The 21,003-nt window shown below is 43.6% G+C and overlaps 1 pseudogene across 1 annotated transcript in view; it reads right to left on the reverse strand.

Moving 5' to 3' along the window:
- The window catches only part of LOC144889617 (E3 ubiquitin-protein ligase Midline-1-like), a 489,173-nt pseudogene that overhangs the window by 8,594 nt on the left and 459,576 nt on the right, over positions 1-21,003 (reverse strand). Inside the window, exons 4-7 of the transcript XR_013621925.1 lie at positions 15,478-15,711; positions 14,490-14,512; positions 4,344-4,471; positions 285-338 (exon numbers count right to left, since the gene is read on the reverse strand). The product of XR_013621925.1 is annotated as an E3 ubiquitin-protein ligase Midline-1-like (transcript). The remainder of the gene's footprint in view (positions 1-284; positions 339-4,343; positions 4,472-14,489; positions 14,513-15,477; positions 15,712-21,003) is intronic.

Below are 21,003 nucleotides of genomic sequence, written 5' to 3' on the forward strand. Positions count from 1 at the left end.
TGTTCCAGATCTGGATTCGGATCTTCACCAAATAGGATGAATTCGGCCTTGTCACACACCCAACCTATCCACAAAATTTCGACTGAATCCATCCACAACTTTTTGAGATATCCTGCTCAAAGACAAACAAACAAGACAGAGACAGACAACTAGACAAGGGTGAAAACACAACCTCCATCCACCTTCAGAAGCAGAGGGAATACGTGGATTGTAAGAAAGTTTTTTTCCTGAAAATTTATATTTCCGGAGTAGAACATATTTTAGTTCCTCATTCGCTTCATCACCGATTTTTCCAATCACAATACTTCGATTTCCTGAATCCATGCTGGAATTCCATCCTATACGAAAGGATAAAATTAAAACGAGATTTTAGGTGGGACGTAGAGCAAAAGCAAATCAAAATGGCCTCCAAATCAAGCTCCAGAGAGCGTATCCTCCATCATTCGAAATCATTACTTGAAAAACCTGAAACTTCATAGAACATGATACTCCACGCAGTCTTCAAGTTTTTACTTAATTTATAATAAAATGACGATTCTGAAGATCATTTTAAAAATCTGGAAGTTTAGCACGACTACACTGTACCAGCACGACTACGCTGTACCAGCACGACTACACTGTACCAGCACGACTACACTGCACAAACACCACTACATGGAACTAACACGAATGCACTGTACAAACACGACTACACTGTACTAACACAACAACACTGTACTAAAACGACCACGCCGCACGGGCACGACTCCACTGTACCAGCACGACTACGCTGTACCAGCACGACTACACTGTACCAGCACGACTACACTGCACTAACACCACTACACGGAACTAACACGAACGCACTGTACAAACACGACTACTCAGTACTATCACGACCACACTGTACTAACACAACAACACTGTACTAAAACGACCACGCCGCACAGGAAAAAACTCCACTGCACGAACATGGCGACACTGTACCAACGCGACGACACTGTACAAGCACGGCAGCACTGTACCAACACGACTCCACTGTACAAACACGACCACACTGTACTAGCATGGCTACACTGTACTAGCACGACTATACTGTACTAAGACAATGATGAGTCACAGTTGAGGAGATGGAGACTTTATTGATCACCATAGAACACGGCGTCAATCGGCATCTTCCAGAAGCAAATCGGTGGCCTCTTCTTCACCCTCTCACGTGGCACTCTCTCTCATCATCATCATCATCATCATCATCATCATCATCATCATCAACAATATTGATCTTTGCATGGCTGATGACCCCATGAGGATCATGTCCATGGATGGGTTTCACAAACTACACTTATGCAGTACTGCGCCTACACTATTTATTTATTTGGCATGGGGGGCGGTGTACTTTGAATGTATCTGTTCTTGTTTAACTATTTGGTTAAAAGATAAAAACATCTTCATCTATCTATAATTCCATTAATCTCTGTGTGTATGTGTGTATGTGTGTTTGTATGTGTGTATGTGTGTATGTTTGTCTGTGACCGCTGTTTCTCGACAACTACCGGTCCGATATACTTGAAACTTGCCAGGTATATTGCTGGGGACCCGAGGATGTGCCTTTTCAAGGTTTGAAATTAATCGGACAAGAACTTACCGAGCTATGGCGATTTAGCCGTTCGCCGTTCGCTTTGGCGTTGCGAATGGACCAAACCATTGCATGTAAATAGAGGGGGGGGGGTTCTGTGGTCGTTGCGAATGGACCAAACCATTCATGTAAATAGAGGGGGGGGGGGTTCTGTGGTCGTTACTGCCACGTGGTTTCAAAGTTTTTTTTTGTTGTTGTTGTTTGCACGCATGTTTTTTTGCACCCACGTACGGGCACGCCCTAGGATGTTTACACACACACACCCCTACACAAAATGTTTTTTTTTTTTTTTTTGGCAAGGAACGGGCACCCACGTACGGGCACGTCCTAGCTTATATATAGTACGGGCATGCCCTAGTCTATCTATAATTCCATTAATCTCTGTGTGTATGTGTGTATGTGTGTATGTGTGTATGTGTGTTTGTGACCGCTGTTTCTCGACAACTACCGGTCCGATATACTTTAAACTTGCCAGGTATATTGCTGGGGACCCGAGGATGTGCCTTTTCAAGGTTTCATATTAATCGGAGAAGTAGTTACCGAGCTATGGCGATTTCTTTACCAAACACTGCAAGCCGTTCGCTTTGGACCAAACCATTGCATGTAAATAGAGGGGGGGGGGGGTTCTGTGGTCGTTGCGAATGGACCAAACCATTCATGTAAATAGAGGGGGGGGGTTCTGTGGTCGTTACTGCCACGTGGTTTCAAAGTTTTTTTTTGTTGTTGTTGTTTGCACGCATGTTTTTTTGCACCCACGTATGGGCACGCCCTAGGATGTTTACACACACACACCCCTACACAAATTTTTTTTTTTTTTTTTTTTGGCAAGGAACGGGCACCCACGTACGGGCACGTCCTAGCTTATATATAGTACGGGCATGCCCTAGTAAACATAAAACAAGAAAATTTCACATCTTGTAGTTTTTGTTCTTCTCCAATATGCCGGTGTTCTTCTCTAATATGCCGGTCTTCTCTAATATGCCGATGCCGGTGGAGCATCCGGAGAAGGTGGAGCTGGATCAGAACAACTTGATAAATCTTTGGAAGTGAAGGGAAAAGGAAACAGGGTTCTTCTTCCTTGCTCCTTTTTGCAGATTATTTAAAATTCCATATTTCCTCCTTTTCATTCTTTTCTTTTTCTTCCATTTTATTTCCCTCTTTATAGAACGGCTTCGGGGTCACGACCAAAATAAATCTCTTGCTAGATGTCGACATATATCATGGTTCTTGGAGGTATTATGAAGGTGATTTGTGTTATAGTGTTCAAGTTTATAATTAATTCAATTTGAATAAAGGGTTAAAGTTGTATAAATAAATTGATTCAGGGTTTTACCACCGTTTCACCCAGTGTCTATTACATCACCCCATCTAACACGTTACATTAGTTATTCATACCTGTTGTTTGTGTGATTTGTAACCCATTTCCTCCATTCTTGATCCCTCTGCTCTCTTAGATCTCCGACCATCTCTAATATATCGAGGATGAATCCCCTCTTACAGTAAAACTCCTTTTAATCAAACTCCCAAAATCTCTACTTAATATAAATATCCAGTCATTTATCTGATTTGCGGAACTGCTTTCCAGGGATGATTCAATCTAACTTTCCTTCCAGGGACTTCATGTTCCTGTTACACCAACACACCATGTCGTCTCCCATCACGACCTGTAAATATTTCTGCCCTTGTGAACCCCACCTCTCCCAAGCCCCGTGATTTCAGATGTTTCCTCCCCTCCCATCTTTGGGTTTTCTCCTGTTTGTTGGATACCTTGCTTGTTGCATCTACCTGTAGTGTACACCTGTTTCCCCACTGAAACCATGTTTCCTTTTTACCCTCTGTAACCTCACTCATCCTGAGTCATGATGTCTTACACAATAAAAACATTATCATTTGTTCCTTTTCTAGAATTTTTACCTCCGCCACCAAAGGTGGATGGAGGTTATGTTTTTACCCCTGTCTGTCTGTTTGTTTGTCTGGCCGTTTGTGAACAAAATATCTCAACAAAGTTGTGGACGGATTCGGACGAAATTTGGCAGAGATGTACCGTATTTGACAATGACAAAATGATTATATTTTGGTGAAGATGCGGATTCGGATATGGCTAGTAGAATTTTTAAAGTGATTCTTCACCATTGGGAGATAGGACCAGAAATGATACACAGCAGGATATCTCAAAAAGTTGTGGACGGATTTGGAAGAATCTTGGTGGACCGGTTGGGTGTCTGACAAGGACAAACATATTCGATTTTGGTGAAGATCTGAATCTGAATTCGGATAGGAGAATTATTTATTTTTTCAGTGATTCTTCACCATTGAGTGATCGGGCTAAATTCAGCATATAGGAGGGTATCTCTAAACGTTATGGACGGATTTAGACGAAACTTGTTGGACAGGTTGTATGTGTGAGAAGGAAGAATCGATTCAATTTTGGTGAAGATCCGGATCCGGATCCAGCTCGTAGAATTTTTAAAGTGATGCTTCACCATTGGGAGATATGATATATAGCAGGATATCTCAAAAGTTGTGGATGGATGATTTTGATTAAATGTGATTCTGTATTGTGATTTTCTGGTCTACTCTTGGATACAAATTGTAAACTGTTCAACTGGCGGAAGAATTGCTCTCCAATGAGTGCGTTCTCTCTCTTCCCATTTCTCTTCCATATTTGTGCCACGTTCTGTGTTCCCTTGTTATTTTTTTGATGAAATGTCCACTTTGTGTCACTCACTCTGTATCTTCTCCAGGAAGTTCTTATTGAGCATGATGAGCCCGTCCAAGTTATTCTCCTCCTTCGAGAAGTCCAGAACTGGGAGCGGTGTCCTCTTCACGGATTTAAAGTCTGACATGGTCTCGAGCCTTGGAATAAAAAGGGAAAACATCAGTTTTAGAAATTATTGGAGAGAATATTGTTAAAATAATACATTTTTACATAACAAAACAAGTTATCTGTAAAAGAGTTGTAAATAATTAAAAATAGAAAATAGATCGAGTGAATTTTTGGATTAATTTGTATTTTTATTCAGAAGTCTCGATTCTAGAGGACCCTAATCGAGAATAAAGTAAACGGATAGAAAAAAAACGATGAACAGGATGGAAAGAGTGTCGGTGAGGGTTGTAGAGAATGAGGTGTGCGTTGGGGAAAGAATAAATCAATGATGAATGACATGATTTAAAGATGAGGTGAAGAGCACGAGGCAAGAAGCAGACTTGGTGAGTCAGTTGGTCCTGGACTCGGCTTCCTGACAGGAGATGGACAGAGCAAAGGACAAGTTCCGAAGTGATGGGATAGAAAACCATCTGCCTGCAGAGACAAGACCTTGGTGAGAATAATCCAACAAGGTGTTTGCGGCAGGACATGGGACAACACCATTCTCAGAAGTAATGTTTGTTACCATCTGTTGGTGTTCCCATCTGAGGTCCTCGGACAAGATGCACAGAATCCAGGTTCAAATGTCATAAACCATGTCTTTGTCCATTGTCCATCGATCTCCATGTAATTCATGTATCCAGGTTCAAATGTCATAAACCATGTCTTTGTCCATTGTCCATCGATCTCCATGTAATTCATGTATCCAGGTTCAAATGTCATAAACCATGTCTTTGTCCATTGTCCATCAATCTCCATGTAATTCAGGTATCCAGGTTCAAATGTCATAAACCATGTCTTTGTCCATTGTCCATCGATCTCCATGTAATTCATGTATCCAGGTTCAAATGTTGTAAACCATGTCTTTGTCCATTGTCCATCAATCTCCATGTAATTCAGGCATCCAGGTTCAAATGTCATAAACCATGTCTTTGTCCATTGTCCATCGATCTCCATGTAATTCATATATCCAGGTTCAAATGTTGTAAACCATGTCCAATGTCCATCAATCTCTTTATAATTCATGTTGATATACACTATCTACTGAAGCACTTGTCTTGTACTGTTAGACAGTGTATTGCGTTCCATGCATGGATAACACTTGCATACCTACGATTCCATATGTAAGAAATTGTTTATTTTCTCTGACTTTGCAACGTTTGTTGGGTGAGATGTGCATTGTGAAAGTTGATGAGTGGAAAGATAACAAGCATTCTTGGGGGAAAATGCCAGGGGTATAGAAAAGGCCCCTCTGTATCATATGTGCCATGTGGCAAACTATAGAAAAGAAGGGACATTCAAAAAAATCTCGTGTGCATGCTGGACTACCCTTGTGTTCTTAGGAGGAAACAAATAATGCTCTAGAAAAGTTCATGTAAAGGGGCGCCAGACATCTGACAAATAAAATACATTCACTTCTTCATGCAGCTCTATTAATCAAATTGGCACCCATTAATATTTCAAAATACATATTATCTACATAATAATAGCATAAGGACTCGAATTTGTTATCCCTTTTATGCCGCACCCAGTGACCCAATGCCCACGGCACTAATGGATTTATGATCGACGAACCGCGCTCTTTGTTTATCACGTACAGCCATACTCGAAAAATCTGAATTAGCCGACGTTGGGTCCCAAAAGCATCCGATTAACGGCCGATACGACGCCATCTTTCGACTCCATCGAATTGGCGTCTGCTGGGTGAAGGCAAAGCAAGCCGTCCGCTGATTGGACAGGCGAAGGCGACAGCAAGTCGTCCACTGAGTGGACAATCCCAGAGTGGTGCTATGCCGATTCCTATTACGAATCCATTCATTTTTCAAAAGTATATCGTAGCGTTGTCATTTAAGTAGATTGCAATAAATACGTTGTTCATATACGCACTCTTCATTCTCATCTTTCTTCCTAACTCTTACTCGGACAAGGAAATCCCCAATGCCATCTATAATGGTACACTCCATCCATACACCACATCCTCCCTTTCGTGGATGTTCCACGGGTTTCGGCTAGTATTTTAATATTCATCTTGCAGTGAATTTCCCCGAGCAACGCCGGGTACTTCAGCTTGTGTTTTATATTTTGAAAACTGTAGAAAACAAATCCCCTTGTTGGCACTTCCAAAAACCTCCAGTTTAACAGTATTTGGAGAAACGCAAATTTCCACTATATTGACCAATCAAATTTGCCGCTCACACTTTCAACCTTGGAAAATATCGAGATTCAGACAAAGAAATATAGATCGTGCTTGGAAACGCAAACCAAGAGTTGAAAAGACCCTTCCATGTCCTTTTCTCAAGACAGTGTGGGGTAAGGTGTTTGATGAATTATCTTTAGAAATGGTTTGGAAGGGAATGAGGAATAATTAGAAAGAGCAGTTGAAGAAGAAGGTGAGCAGAGATCATGGATGGACATGGAGAGACTAAGGTGAGCAGAGATCATGGAGAGACGAAGGTGAGCAGGGATCATGGACAGACATTGAGAAAAGAAGGTGAGCAGAGATCATGGAGGGACATGGAGGGAAGAAAGTGAGTAGAGATCACAGATGGACATGGAGAGAAGAAGGTGAGCAGAGATCACAGATGGACATGGAGAGAAAAAGGTGAGCAGAGATCACAGATGGACATGGAGAGAAGAAGGTGAGCAGAGATCACAGATGGACATGGAGAGAAGAAGGTGAGCAGAGATCACAGATGGACATGGAGAGAAGGTGAGCAGAGATCACAGATGGACATGGAGAGAATAAGGTGAGCAGATATCATGGATGGGCATGGAGATAAGAAGGTGAGCAGAGATCACGGATGGAGAGGGAGAGAAGAAGCAATAAGACCAGGTAGAACACGAGCAAATTAGCAGAACAGAATATTCAAGGATGTTCAAGACTACGAGTTTATCAATGAACACAATAGATCTCAACAATTTAGAAATCAGTTGTTTTAAGGTGATTAGGATGGGAAAGAATAAAGAAAAGGCCAGAAAGGAATGAACTAAACAATATAAACTCAAATGAGGATCAATGAGGATTTAAGGGGCTTATTAGAGTTTGTGTCCAATTAATAACACAAATTAACTTTATCATGATCTCCTCCCTGAGTCAACCAAAAACTTTTCATTTATAGATCCGAAATGGGAAAGAAAATCAAGGGAGGAAAAGAATCAAGTTCCCGAGGACAACTGAGTGACCTAAATAAGTTACATCTTGTTCACTCCGTGTGTCCTTCTCTCACACTCATTCTTTTGCTCACCCTTATTCTTTACCAAATCCTCAATTCTTTCCCTATCCCTCATTCTTTCCCTATCCCTCATTCTTTCCCTAACCCTCATTCTTTCCCTAACCCTCATTTTTTCCATCGGACTTCCGTTTCCGGTCCCTGGAGCAAGGAAGCGTCTTCGACCTCTGGACGGCAGTAAAAGTTAAAGTATTTTTTCCATTCGTGTCTTCGTCAATTTCTACTCGCTTTTTATTGTGCATGTGTTGCAATGTGTTTTCCAGTTGGTGTTGATTTGCAATTCTTGCAAACTTTTGTATAATTTAATCGTTTTCTGTTCCACTGCGTGCGCGGCCTGGTTTCTCTTGGCTTCCCTACCCACATCGGTGTTCTGTGAATTTAAGTTCTTTCCTTCGCTGTATTGCTTATTTCTCAGATTTTCTCTTCTCCCCCTAACTTCCCCGAACATCGACCACTTGTCTAACATTTTAAATCTCTTCAAAGTCTCTTCACGTCTCTTCTCGTCACGTCATGTCACGTCTCTTCAAAGCTGTCCATGCGCGCACGCTTTCGAAGCTAAGTAACCTTTCACAATTGTGTTTTTGTCGAAACTGTATCTTTCTTTCGGTGTGTGTAACTATTGGTGTGTCTTTAATAGTATTCTTGGTGTTGGTTTTTCATACCTGTGTACAGAATCGTCGGTTAGTTCGTGTCACGTATTCTGAGGCCTAGTGTAGTACTAGTAGGCTACCGTGTCTGACCTTGGCTTGAGGCTTTGTTTCTGTCTCGGCGGTTCTTCGTTTGCGCTTGCAATTACTTTCGGTCTCTATTTTTCACGTTTCACGTTCGGTCTCTGTCTCTGTTTTCATCTCAACTCAAAAAAAAAAAAAAAATTCCCTTCTCTGTTCTTATCCGTTGTTCGTTCTTATTTGTTCGTTGGTTCTTCGACCACGTTGTTCGTGATCACGTGTTCACGTCGTTAAAAAATGTTTCAACTGTCCCCTGAAGAACTGTATTCTGTCATATACTATAACACCTTTTTCTTCTTCTTCTATAAAAGGATGCTTTCGACTTGCTCACCAAATCTATTCATTCCAAAAAAAAATTCCATCTCTTACAGTTACAGTGCCTCTTTCATACATTCCTTAAACTCTCCAGAACTCCACCCATCCTTCAGCATCCTCAAACGTATTTTTGACTCGATGGTCTCAAGAAAATCATTTTGCAAGAAATGTTCGTTTCCCATTAATCGTACATTTTTCAAAATCCAATGTCACCCCTCCCCTCCAAATCTTCCCCATCACCCCTTCCCTCCAAAACTTCCCCAACACCCCATCCCTCAAAAACTTGCCCATCACCCCTCCCCTCCAAATCCACCCCCTTGCCCCTCCCCTCCAAATCTTCCCCATCACCCATCTCTTTCAAATATTCCCCCTTGCCCCTCCCCTCCAAATCTTCCCCATCACCCATCCCTTTCAAATCTCCCCCCTTGCCCCTCCCCTCCAAATCTTCCCCATCACCCATCCCTTTCAGATCTCCCCCCTTGCCCCTTCCCTCCTAAACTCCCCCCACACCCCTCCCCTCCGAGACCCTCCCTCACTCCTACCCTCCTAGACTCCCCTCTCACCCCTCCTCCTCAAAGCATCCTCCCCGCTTCTTCCCCCTTCCAACTTTCACCTTCATCTCCCTCAACCTTCTGCCTCACTCTTCCCCCTCCTCAAATAACACCTCACTGCGCCTCACCCAATCACCATCAAACCTTTTGTCCGCCCCATTCTTCCCTTTCTCCAAGCTATTCTGAAATCCAGATTTTCTCTTCTCCCCCTAACTTCCCCGAACATCGACCACTTGTCTAACGTTTTAAATCTCTTCAAAGTATCTTCACGTCTCTTCTCGTCACGTCATGTCACGTCTCTTCAAAGCTGTCCATGCGCGCACGCTTTCGAAGTTAAGTAACTTTTCACAATTGTGTTTTTGTCGAAACTGTATCTTTCTTTCGGTGTGTGTAACTATTGGTGTGTCTTTAATAGTATTCTTGGTATTGGTTTTTCATACCTGTGTACAGAATCGTCGGTTAGTTCGTGTGACGTATTCTGAGGCCTAGTGTAGTACTAGTAGGCTACCGTGTCTGACCTTGGCTTGAGGCTTTGTTTCTGTCTCAGCAGTTCTTCGATTGTGCTTGCAATTACTTTCGGTCTCTATTTTTCACATTTCACGTTTGGTCTCTGTCTCTGTTTTCATCTCAACTCACAAAAAAAAAAAAAAAAAAAATCCCCTTCTCTGTTCTTATCCGTTGTTCGTTCTTATTTGTTCGTTGGTTCTTCGACCACGTTGTTCGTGATCATGTGTTCACGTCGTTAAAAAATGTTTCAACTGTCCCCTGAAGAACTGTATTCTGTCATATACTATAACACCTTTTTCTTCTTCTTCTATAAAAGGATGCTTTCGACTTGCTCACCAAATCTATTCATTCCAAAAAAAAATTCCATCTCTTACAGTTACAGTGCCTCTTTCATACATTCCCTAAACTCTCCAGAACTCCACCCATCCTTCAGTGTCCTCAAACATATTTTTGACTCGAAGGTCTCAAGAAAATCATTTTGCAAGAAATGTTCGTTTCCCATTAATCGTACATTTTTCAAAATCCAATCTCACCCCTCCCCTCCAAATCTTCCCCATCACCCCTTCCCTCCAAAACATCCCCATCACCCCATCCCTCAAAAACTTCCCCATCACCCCTCCCCTTCAAAACTTGCCCATAACCCCTCCCCTCCAAAATCCACCCCCTTGCCCCTCCCCTCCAAATCTTCCCCATCACCCATCTCTTTCAAATATTCCCCCTTGCCCCTCCCCTCCAAATCTTCCCCATCACCCATCCCTTTCAAATCTCCCCCCTTGCCCCTCCCCTCCAAATCTTTCCCCTTGCCCCTCCCCTCCAAATCTTCCCCATCACCCATCCCTTTCAGATCTCCCCCCTTGCCCCTTCCCTCCTAAACTCCTCCCACACCCCTCCCCTCTGAGACCCTCCCTCACTCCTCCCCTCCTAGACTCCCCTCTCACCCCTCCTCCTCAAAGCATCCTCCCTGCTTCTTCCCCCTTCCAACTTTCACCTTCAGCTCCCTCAACCTTCTTCCTCACTCTTCCCCCTCCTCAAATAACACCTCACTGCGCCTCACCCAATCACCATCAAACTTTTTGTCCGCCCCATTCTTCCCTTTCTCCAAGCTATTCTGAAATCTCTGACACACCTTCAACAGCTCTCCCTACCTCTTCCTCCTCTTCCACAGCTTACCCTACCGCTCCCCCCCTGTTCTGTATCCGATGCTCCCCCTTCCTCTTCTTTAACAGTATGGACCTCAAACATCCAGGGCCTTCGCTCAAACTTGACTGATCTCTCCATACAGGTTGCTTCTGACAAACCAGACGTGATCTGCTTAACAGAAACTTTCCTCCTTCATGATGTCTCTGATTCCTTGGTATCTCTCCCAGGTTACTCCCTCCTCCGGTATGATAGACCTGAGCCTCGTCCTGGAGGGGGGGGGGGGGGGGTTGCTATCTTTATAAAAAAGCTCTCGCTCCCACCTTTTGTTCATATGTGTGTTGTACCGTCCACCAAACAGTGATGACTCCATCTACATCTCGCTGTCTGATAATATGGACCAACTTCTATCTACCCATCCCAACTCTCTCTTCCTCATATGTGGTGATTTCAATTGTCACCATGCCAGTTGGCTGGGTGTGGGTACCTCTCTCACCAGCCATGGCTCTTCAGCAAAGGACTTCTGTGACTCACTGGGACTGACACAATCTGTCCATTTCCCGACCCGGATCTCAGTCAACGGAGCATCTTCTCTTCTGGACTTGGTTGTGACTAACATCCCTGAAAATGTCTGCTGCTCTTTTTCTGCTCCAATCGGCTCATCTGATCATGTGCTTGTTAAAGTGGCCATCTCTCTGACCATTCTCAGAGAGCCTCCTCAGCGTCGACGAGTCTGGCATTTCACTCAGGCCAACTGGCACGGTCTTCAAGCAGCCATCAATCATCTGGAATGGTCTCCCATCTCTACCGCCTATGACATCAACTCATCCTGGGAATTTTTCCAAGGTAAATTGCTCTCTCTCATGCACAGATTTATCCCATCTCGTCTTCAGTTGTCATACCCTTCCTCCCGTCCATGGTACACGGAATCTTGTGGTGAGGCTATTGCCCAGAAACAACTTGCTTTCGTCTCCTGGATAGCAAATCCAACGGAAGGAATCTCATTTACTTTCACAAAGCCCGAAACAAGTGTGTGTCCACCCTCAGGAGAGACAGGAAACAATATCTCTCTGGTCTCAGGAGAGAACTCTCTTATGTCTCCCTCTTCCAAATCCTGGTGGCGTCTGGTCAAATCTGTTTCTGGTGTTTGTTCCCCCTCCATCCCCTCCCTCACCTCAAACGGCCACACGGCTGACTCCGCACGTGAAAAAGCTGAATGCCTCAACTCTGTGTTTGCCTCTAAATATTGTGTCCCAAACCCATCCCTCTCTGTACCCATCGTACTCAGTCGTACCCAGCTGCTCCTGGACTCTGTGTCCTTTCCTCCTGACAAGGTGGAAAAGTTTCTGTCAACCCTCGACTCTGATTCTGCAACTCGACCTGATGGCATCAGCCCACGGGTCCTAAAATCTTGTTCTTCCACTCTTTCACTCCCTCTCTCTGTTCTCTTCACCCTCTCTTTTGCTCAAGGTCATCTGCCATCTGCTTGGAAATCTTCCAACATCACCGCTTTGCACAAAAAAGGTGCAAAAACAGATCCCAGCAACTACAGACCAATCAGCCTTCTCCCAATTATCAGCAAAGTCATGGAATCCATCATTGCTTCAGATATGAAATCTTTCCTCTTCTCCAATGGCTTGATCTCTGATCATCAATTTGGTTTCAGACCTGGTCACTCTACCTACTCTGGACATGCTGCTTCTGCTTTCTCAACAATGGATGGAGGTCCTCAATGCCAAACAGGAAATTAGAGCCGTCTCCCTTGACATATCACGTGCCTTCGATACGGTCTGGCACCCCGCTCTGCTCACCAAACTCTCCTCTTTTGGTATCCATGGAAATCTCCACGCATGGGTTTCTCTCATCTCAATGGGTTTCTCTCATCTCCTCTTCCTGTTCAGGCTGGAGTTCCCCAAGGCAGTGTTCTGGGCCCTGTGCTTTTTCTGGTCTTCATCAATGATCTCTTTGACTCTCTTGAAAATCCTCTCTATCTCTTTGCTGATGACTCTACTCTCTGTCGCTCCATTCTTCATCCCTCAGATCGGCAGTCTGCAGCCTCCTCACTCTCTGCAGACCTTGACAAAATCACAGACTGGGCAAACAAGTGGAACATGTCTTTCAATCCTGACAAATCTCACACCCTTACAATGTCTCTCCGAAAAGACCGACTGGACAACCCTCCCATCCACTTTCTGAATAATCCTCTCCAAGAAGTTCTGTCACTCAAGCTTTTGGGTCTCACTATCTGCCATGATCTTTCCTGGGAAAACCACATTTCAAATCTGGCCTCCAAAGCCAGTTGCCGACTGGGCATCCTCCATCGTGCGAAGTCCTTCCTTGGCACACCTGAGCTCCTCACCACATACAAGACTTTCATCCGCATCTCAATGGAATACTGCTCTCCCCTCTGGGCTGGTGCTCCTGCCTCACACCTAGCTCGTCTTCACGCTGTTGAAACCAAAGCATTCAGAATCATTGGAATCTCCCGCGATGAAGCTAACTCAAAGGGCCTCTCACTCACTCACCGCAGGCAGGTTGGTGGTCTTTCCGTCTTCTACCGACTCCTCTCTGGCCTTGCCCCCCCAGCTCTCTCTGGGCTCTGTCCCGCAAATATTCCTACAGGTCGCACAAGATCTGCCTGCAACCCTCTTATGGTTAAACTGCCAAAATCAAGACTCTCTGCTCACCTTCACTCCTTCATTCCTCTTTTCTCCCACCTCGGGAACAAACTCCTTCACTCTCTTCAATCACACTCCACCCTCAAGGTCTTTAAAACAGCTGTTCACCACCATCTCTTATCTTCCCCCATCCAAAACCTTGATCTTTTCTATCCCTGCTAATTTCAACCCAATTCCACTATTTTGAAATACCAACTTCTGTCCTGTAAGTCCTTGGTGTCCTTGTGCTTTATACTTCTCCCGCCCCCCCCCTTCCCACGCCTCCTCCCCCCAAGCCCTCTCCCTCCCACACATCTCCCTGCTCTTAAATGTTGTGTGCTCTCAAGTGTTTGTGTGCTTCCCCTTTTCTTGTCTTCTGCTCCCTCTTTTTACATATTTTGTTTGGCTGGTTGATTCGTTTGTGAAGTAAATGTCAGCTCTTTCACGAGCCTCGATTCAGTATTCAAAAAAAACAAAAAAAACCAAAAAAAAAACCCTCATTCTTTTCCTAACCTTCAATTTTTCCTAACCCTCATTCTTTCGCAAACCCTCATTCTTTCCCTAAGCCTCAGCCTTCCCTACCCCTCATTCTTTCCCTCACCCTCATTCTTACCCTAACCCTCATTTTTTCCATAACCCTCATTTTTTCCATAACCCTCATTCTTTTCCTAATCCTCATTCTTTTCCTAACCCTCATTCTTTTCCTCACCCTCATTCTTTCCCTCAACCTCAATTCTTTCCCCAACCCTCATTTCTCAAAATCTTCCTTTATTTTGTCTTATTTTATTATTTATTAAATATATTTAAATGTTTAAAACACGATTGGGTCAATCAGGATGATCATGATGTGCTGATAACGTGTCGGATACCAATGCAGTCTCACCCTTTTAGCAGGTCCTTCGAACCCTGAAAAGGAAGAAAACAAAGAATGAGATCAAGATATTTGAATGAATGAATGTTTGTTTTTATTTATTAAATACGAGAGAGTTCACAGAACACGATACCCCACACAGTGTTCAATTACGTTCTTCAATTTTAATAAAATGATGATTTTAAAGATCGTCATTAAAAATATCCAGGTGTTTAGTGTTCCTAAGGCAATATTGAACATCACCATATACACTGCAATATGACGGCATTGAGTCACAGTTTAAGAGATGGAGGCTTCACGTGCACGGGGTAATAAACCGAAGATGTTTTCAATTTGAAAAGGAAAATATAAATTTGATTTTAATTTTGAAACAGTACTTCACTTCCCTTTGGTGAAAACACGCGATAAGGTAAATCTGTAACCCGAACAGTATTCACATGAACAACTTTGAATTGTTCAGGAACAAAGTATGTGAAGTAGTTGTTTGACCATAATTCCTACTTATGTTCTCCAGGTGGATACACACAAGCAACTTTGACTACCTGGATAAACATGGCACTGGATAAACCAAAATATTCGCGATGATCCAGCACATGATGAAAGCCATGATGTCATGGAACCTGGAGGTCCACATGAGCATCCCATGGATAAAATCCTTGGATGAAATGATTGAAACCCTCAACAGTGACCAGGTAGTCGTGCTGTATCACTGCTTTGGAGACCATGACATGAACTCATTCTTATCCCAAACCTTCATTGTGATTAAACCTAAATCTCACTTCATGATGACATAAACACACCTGGAAATGCATTCACTCACCTTTCCAGTCCATTTATTTAATCATTTTTGAACCATTGTATCGTATTCTGCACCTTTACCATCGAACGTGACATGTAACAAGGCCTCAACTAAAAGCTTATACTTGAATAGTGACAGACTCCCCCTAAACAATATATTTAAACATTACAACTTTTGCAATACGTTTACGATAAACCACACCTGTAGAAAAGAAATGGCCTCCTGATCCTGGAGTGCTGTGTCCATTGTGGAATTTCTTTGACGTAGATCCTCCATCTGCTGCTCCAGTTTCTCCCTCTGCTTCCCAAGAAGAGAAAGCTTCTCCATTTTCTTCTTGTTTATTTCACTCTTCATCAGATCCACAAATTCATTCACATATTGGCACACCAACCTCCTCTTCTCCTCCAAACTGTCCTGAGCATCTCTGCTGGAGTTCTGGGAGGAATCATTGTTTGAATTATTCCAAAATCAAGAAGACTGAGAAAATGTAGAATCTTACAAAAGGTACAATGGATTATGGCTGATAGGATCAGATAACTGGTACCAGCAGTAGTTTTTGAAGGTAAAATAAAGTGGGCACTCTCATCTACAAAGCAAAGGATTTTAGCTTTTATTTGAGTAAATACCCATGCTTTCTGGGACTAAAATATGGTCAGAGAGGTCAGATGGACAGTTGAGAGAACAAGAAGAAGGATGTTGAGCCACAGCTTGACAGTGACAGGAGTGCTTGGCTGGATTCAACGCTTGTTTTTATCCATATATACAGTCACGTGAAAAAGTAAGTACACCCCATGCAAAGTTTTGACTTTTTCAACATATTTCAACATACAGCTATTTGATCTTCATTGCAACGATATCGATAGATAACGGTGATATAATATAACAAATATCATGAAACATTTACATTTTGTAGTCCATTGTATAATTTAAATAAACATAAATGCAAATTTCGCATGTGGAAAAAGTCATTCCACCCCTGGCTCTAATAGGTGGTATTGCCCCCTTTGGCAGAAACAACCTCAAGTAGGCGTTTCTTACAACTGTCTACCAGTCTCTGATATCGACTGGTAGAAATTTCTGCCCGCTCCTCCATGCAGAATTCTTTCAGCTGTGCGATGTTTGAAGGGTTTCTTGCATGCACAGCTCGTTAAAAATCCCCCCACAACATCTCGATGGGATTTAGATCCGGGCTTTGACTTGGCCATTCCAGAACCCTCCATTTCATTCTTTTCAGCCATTCCTCGGAGGATTTACTGGTATGTTTAGGGTCATTGTCATGTTGCAAGGTCCACCTTCGGTTGAGCTTCAACTGTCTGACAGATGGCCTCACATTATCCTCAAGCACCCTCTGGTACAATGAAGAATTCATAGTGGATTCAATGATGGTGAGCTGCCCAGGCCCTGATGCAGCAAAGCTGCCCCAAACCATAATATTTCCACCACCATGCTCTACAGTTGGTATCAGGTTCTTGTGGTCAAAGGCTGTCTTTGGTTTTTGCCAAACATGTCTTCTGGTACTGTCGCCAAATAGCTCTACCTTTGACTCATCTGTCCAGAGCACATTGTTCCAGAAGTGCTGGTCTTTGCCTAGGTGTTCATTGGCAAACCTTAGTCTTGCCCTGATGTTCTTTCTGGACAGCAAAGGTATCCTCCTGGCACACCTCCCATGTAGATCAAATTTGTGCAGCCTCTTTCTAATGATAGACTCGTGCACTTTGATATCAACAGTGGCAAGAGCTACCTGTAGGTCCCGTGATGACATTCTGGGGTTCTTAGAGACTTCTTTCACCATCTTGCGGTCCACTCTCGGCCTGAATTTGCTGGGGCGGCCTGGCCTGAACAAGTTCGCAGTTGTTTGGAATCTTCTCCACTTGTAGATGATTTTCCGGACAGTCGAATGATTGATTTCAAATTGTTTGGAGATCTTTTTAAATCCCTTCCCAGACTCGTAGACATCTATAACCTTCTTTCTGAAGGCCTCATAGAGCTCTTTTGATCTCGGCATGGTGACGCCGCACACTTCAACAACAAAGAGCAAACCAAACGAAATGTGTGAGGTTTAACTAAGACAGGTTCCTCCACGATCCTCTCTAACGATGTTCTCATCATTTGCACCTGAGCTGGTGCACCTGATTCTAATTTTAGGTATTTGAAGTAGTGATAAATGTCGGGGTGTACTTTACGGTGTTTCAATTTTCCGAAGTTGCTATTTTCGTGTCACTTTTCTCGTCCCCTGGGATCTATTCATCTAAGTGACCCGTATGCCAAATTTTAGACAAATTGAATAATATTTAGAGGTTGCACACTTATAGTCTGCACTGCTTATATTCATTGCATTGGACACACATTGCACACACACTACATTGCACACACTGCTTATATTCATTTCATTGTGTTATGTTCAATGTTTTACAATTCTTTCGATGTCTTATTAATTTTTATTTTGCAAATAAATCTTCTTCTTTTTCTTAAATGAACTGGAGTAAAATTTCAAAAGTGTGCAGACTGTGCAACCTCTAAATATTACCTGATCTTTCTCAAAATTGGCAGACACCCTTTGCATATAAATAGGAATGAGGGCATGAGCAAAGTCAACAAAAATGTCATATTTTAATTTTAAACCTATAATATGAAACACCCTACCGGATGCCCTTCCTGACGCCAACCCTTAGTCGCCTCTTACGATGTGCAGGGATACGGTGTACCTATTCCAAACCGGGGTAAGAATCACTTGAAAATTAAATAACCCTGTATTAGGGTGTTTCATATTATAGGTTTAAAATTAAAATATGACATTTTTTTGACTTTGCTCATGCCCTCATTCGTATTTATGTGCAAAGGTTGTCTGCCAATTTTGAGAAAGATCAGGTAATATTTAGAGGTTGCACAGACTGCACACTTTTGAAATTTTACTCCAGTTCATTTAAGAAAAAGAAGAAGATTTATTTGCAAAATAAAAATTAATAAGACATCGAAAGAATTGTAAAACATTGAACATAACACAATGAAATGAATATAAGCAGTGTGTGCAATGCAGTGTGTGTGCAATGTGTGCAATGCAATGAATATTAGCAGTGCAGACTATAAGTGTGCAACCTCTAAATATTATTCAATATGTCTAAAATTTGGCATACAGGTCACTTAGATGAATAGAACCAAGGGGACGAGAAAAGTGACACGAAAATAGCAACTTCGGAAAATTGAAACACCCTAGTGTACTTACTTTTTCCACACGCGAAATTTGCATTTATGTTTATTTAAATTATACAATGGACTACAAAATGTGAACGATTCATGATATTTGTTATATTATATCACCTTTATCGATCAATAGTGTTGATATGAAGATCAAATAGCTGCATGTCGAAATATGTTGAAAAAGTCAAAATTTACATGGGGTGTACTTACTTTTTCATGTGACTGTATATTGTCACACAACCGCCGAAATTTATATCAGGCGATCGCGGATGCCGATCACGAAGGCTTTAACTCCGAGGCGAAAGCTCAATAGCGGATTCCAAATTCTAAAACCCCTAAGCGCATGGAATGGAGGGAAGCAGCTCAAGTCCCCGCAGCCTTATCTATCAAATCAATCACCTGGTAAACTGCGTTCAGGTATTATATACAAAAAATAATATAAGGGTTTATTGAATAACAGGCAGGGACAGGAAAATGTGACGATAAACCTAAGGTAACAAAATTGGGATCCCACACACACCAGATATCAAACACGAGACGAGGGAGATGAATTAAAGAAAGAAACACGTCTTGTAAAATGTACACGCGGAGCTCGGCTTAGCTTGTCTTGTCGTCTTCCTTGGCTGCTGTCCAACACGCGGCTCCTTTCGGCCCTGACTGCACACCACGAGGTCCTTCGCTCCAAGTCCCACAAGGCCTCACTCCAAGTGCCACGCATCCCACGCAGGCTAGCGGCTCCACACGAGGTTAACTTGGACCAAAGTCCTGCTGCATCTCAAACCCAACTGCTCAAAACGGACTCGGGCTCTGCACTGCACTGCCAGGAATCCAACTGCTCTGGATCAGATCTTCTTAACTGCGCAATGGCCACTGTGCACACGAACTCTCCACTCAGATCTACAAATCCAACTGCTCTGCCCGGGATCAGATCTGCACTCCTTTCTCTGGTGTTCGGCAACTAACTCAGGTTGGGGCTCTGATGGCATCTACCCGAAATTGCGTCTGGCCCTCGTTAATATCTCTGGCCGATGATGTCAGCTTTGGCGCACTGCTCTGCCAATCAGAGCCTCCACCGACTCGCCCCTGTGCACACCCACTGCATCACTCCAACTCTCGTCCTCTACTCCGTGGTCCTTGTGTTATAGCACGTGCTATGCGAGGTGGGTAGGCCTCTCGGAGGTGTAAATGGTGGCGGCCAACTGTGGCGGTGTTCTAGCCTGATTTCCTCCTAAGTCATGTCAGGGGGGAAAGGGCGTCATTAATGTTGTACTAAAGGTCCTAACCAAGTGTCTATGTGGTCTGCAGTGCCATAAGGGACAAAGGTTTGACTACCAGGTGAGACATACAAGGGCTCTACTCATTATTCCCTACACTAACGAACACACGAATCTCCTGGTAAATTCACAATCATACATCTTAACCCGACAAATGCCTACACATGACGTATTACAGGAAGTGTTCCTTATCGTGACATCTCGAAGCATGTTACAGACTCAGATCTACTCTGCTCTACATATTGCTCTACCAAATTCATAACACAGCCCCCCGCACCCCCCCCCCCCCCGGAACCATAGCTCCTGCAAGGTTCACTGCAGGCGCTACCATTGCAGCCTTAACACTTACTGTCACACACTTAATTAACCTATGAAATAAACCAGGAAGGGCTGTGGGAAGTGAGTCGGACTACCCACCTACACTTCCTTAACAACTAAACCCCTTTACCATCATGCAATCATGAATGTACATTTTCTTCATTCCATCGCTCCTGTGGTGGGAGGAAACAACAACACTCATAAATCTACCCTATCCACAAAACTTACCCTTACTCAACAATTCAAAACTCTACAAAACATTTTTACATACCCCGTTCTACAGACTGCGTCCCCCGGTGGATGCCACAAGACACAATCTTACTGCGGGGCCATCCCAATGCACCCCCTAAATTTCCACAGGCCCTGTCCAGATGTTGCAGTTGAGTGACATGGCTCAGTGGATTCCACCCACATTCATTCAACACAAACCCCTTATCCACGCATTCTCATTCCAAAACTCACCAAGGAATTTCAAAAGTCAACAAAGCACTTACACAATACACCCCCCTGCAGGACCATGGCAATGATGTCATTCGTGTGTGTGTGTGCATTCCTCAACTAGGCAGCGGGGAGGTACCGCACAAAAAGATGGTGGGGGCGCTCCAGGCTGTGGTGCCCGCAGTCCCAAAAACAAGTCAACTGACTTACAAGTTCATTGCCCCCCCCCCTCCTTTACCTCTTGGCCCCATGACAGCCCAACAGCCCCTTTCCGCCATTACCTCGCCGGTGAGGGTCTCCACACACACCAAGCTCCCTTGCCTCCTGCTTCAGCACAGCAACACGGGTCACCGGGGGACTTCCTCACCCCGCGGCGCCCAACCAGACCCTCCACCGACGAGCTCCTATTTCCAGATGCCACCGGCTGCCAGGGGTAATTGCCGCAGAGGGGGGGGGGGGGGCCGCAGGCATCGTTCCTCAGAGCTTGATCCATACCTAC

This window comes from Myxine glutinosa, chromosome 1 (assembly GCF_964187855.1).
Source record: "Myxine glutinosa chromosome 1, kmMyxGlut1.1, whole genome shotgun sequence".
NCBI lineage: Eukaryota > Metazoa > Chordata > Myxini > Myxiniformes > Myxinidae > Myxine > Myxine glutinosa.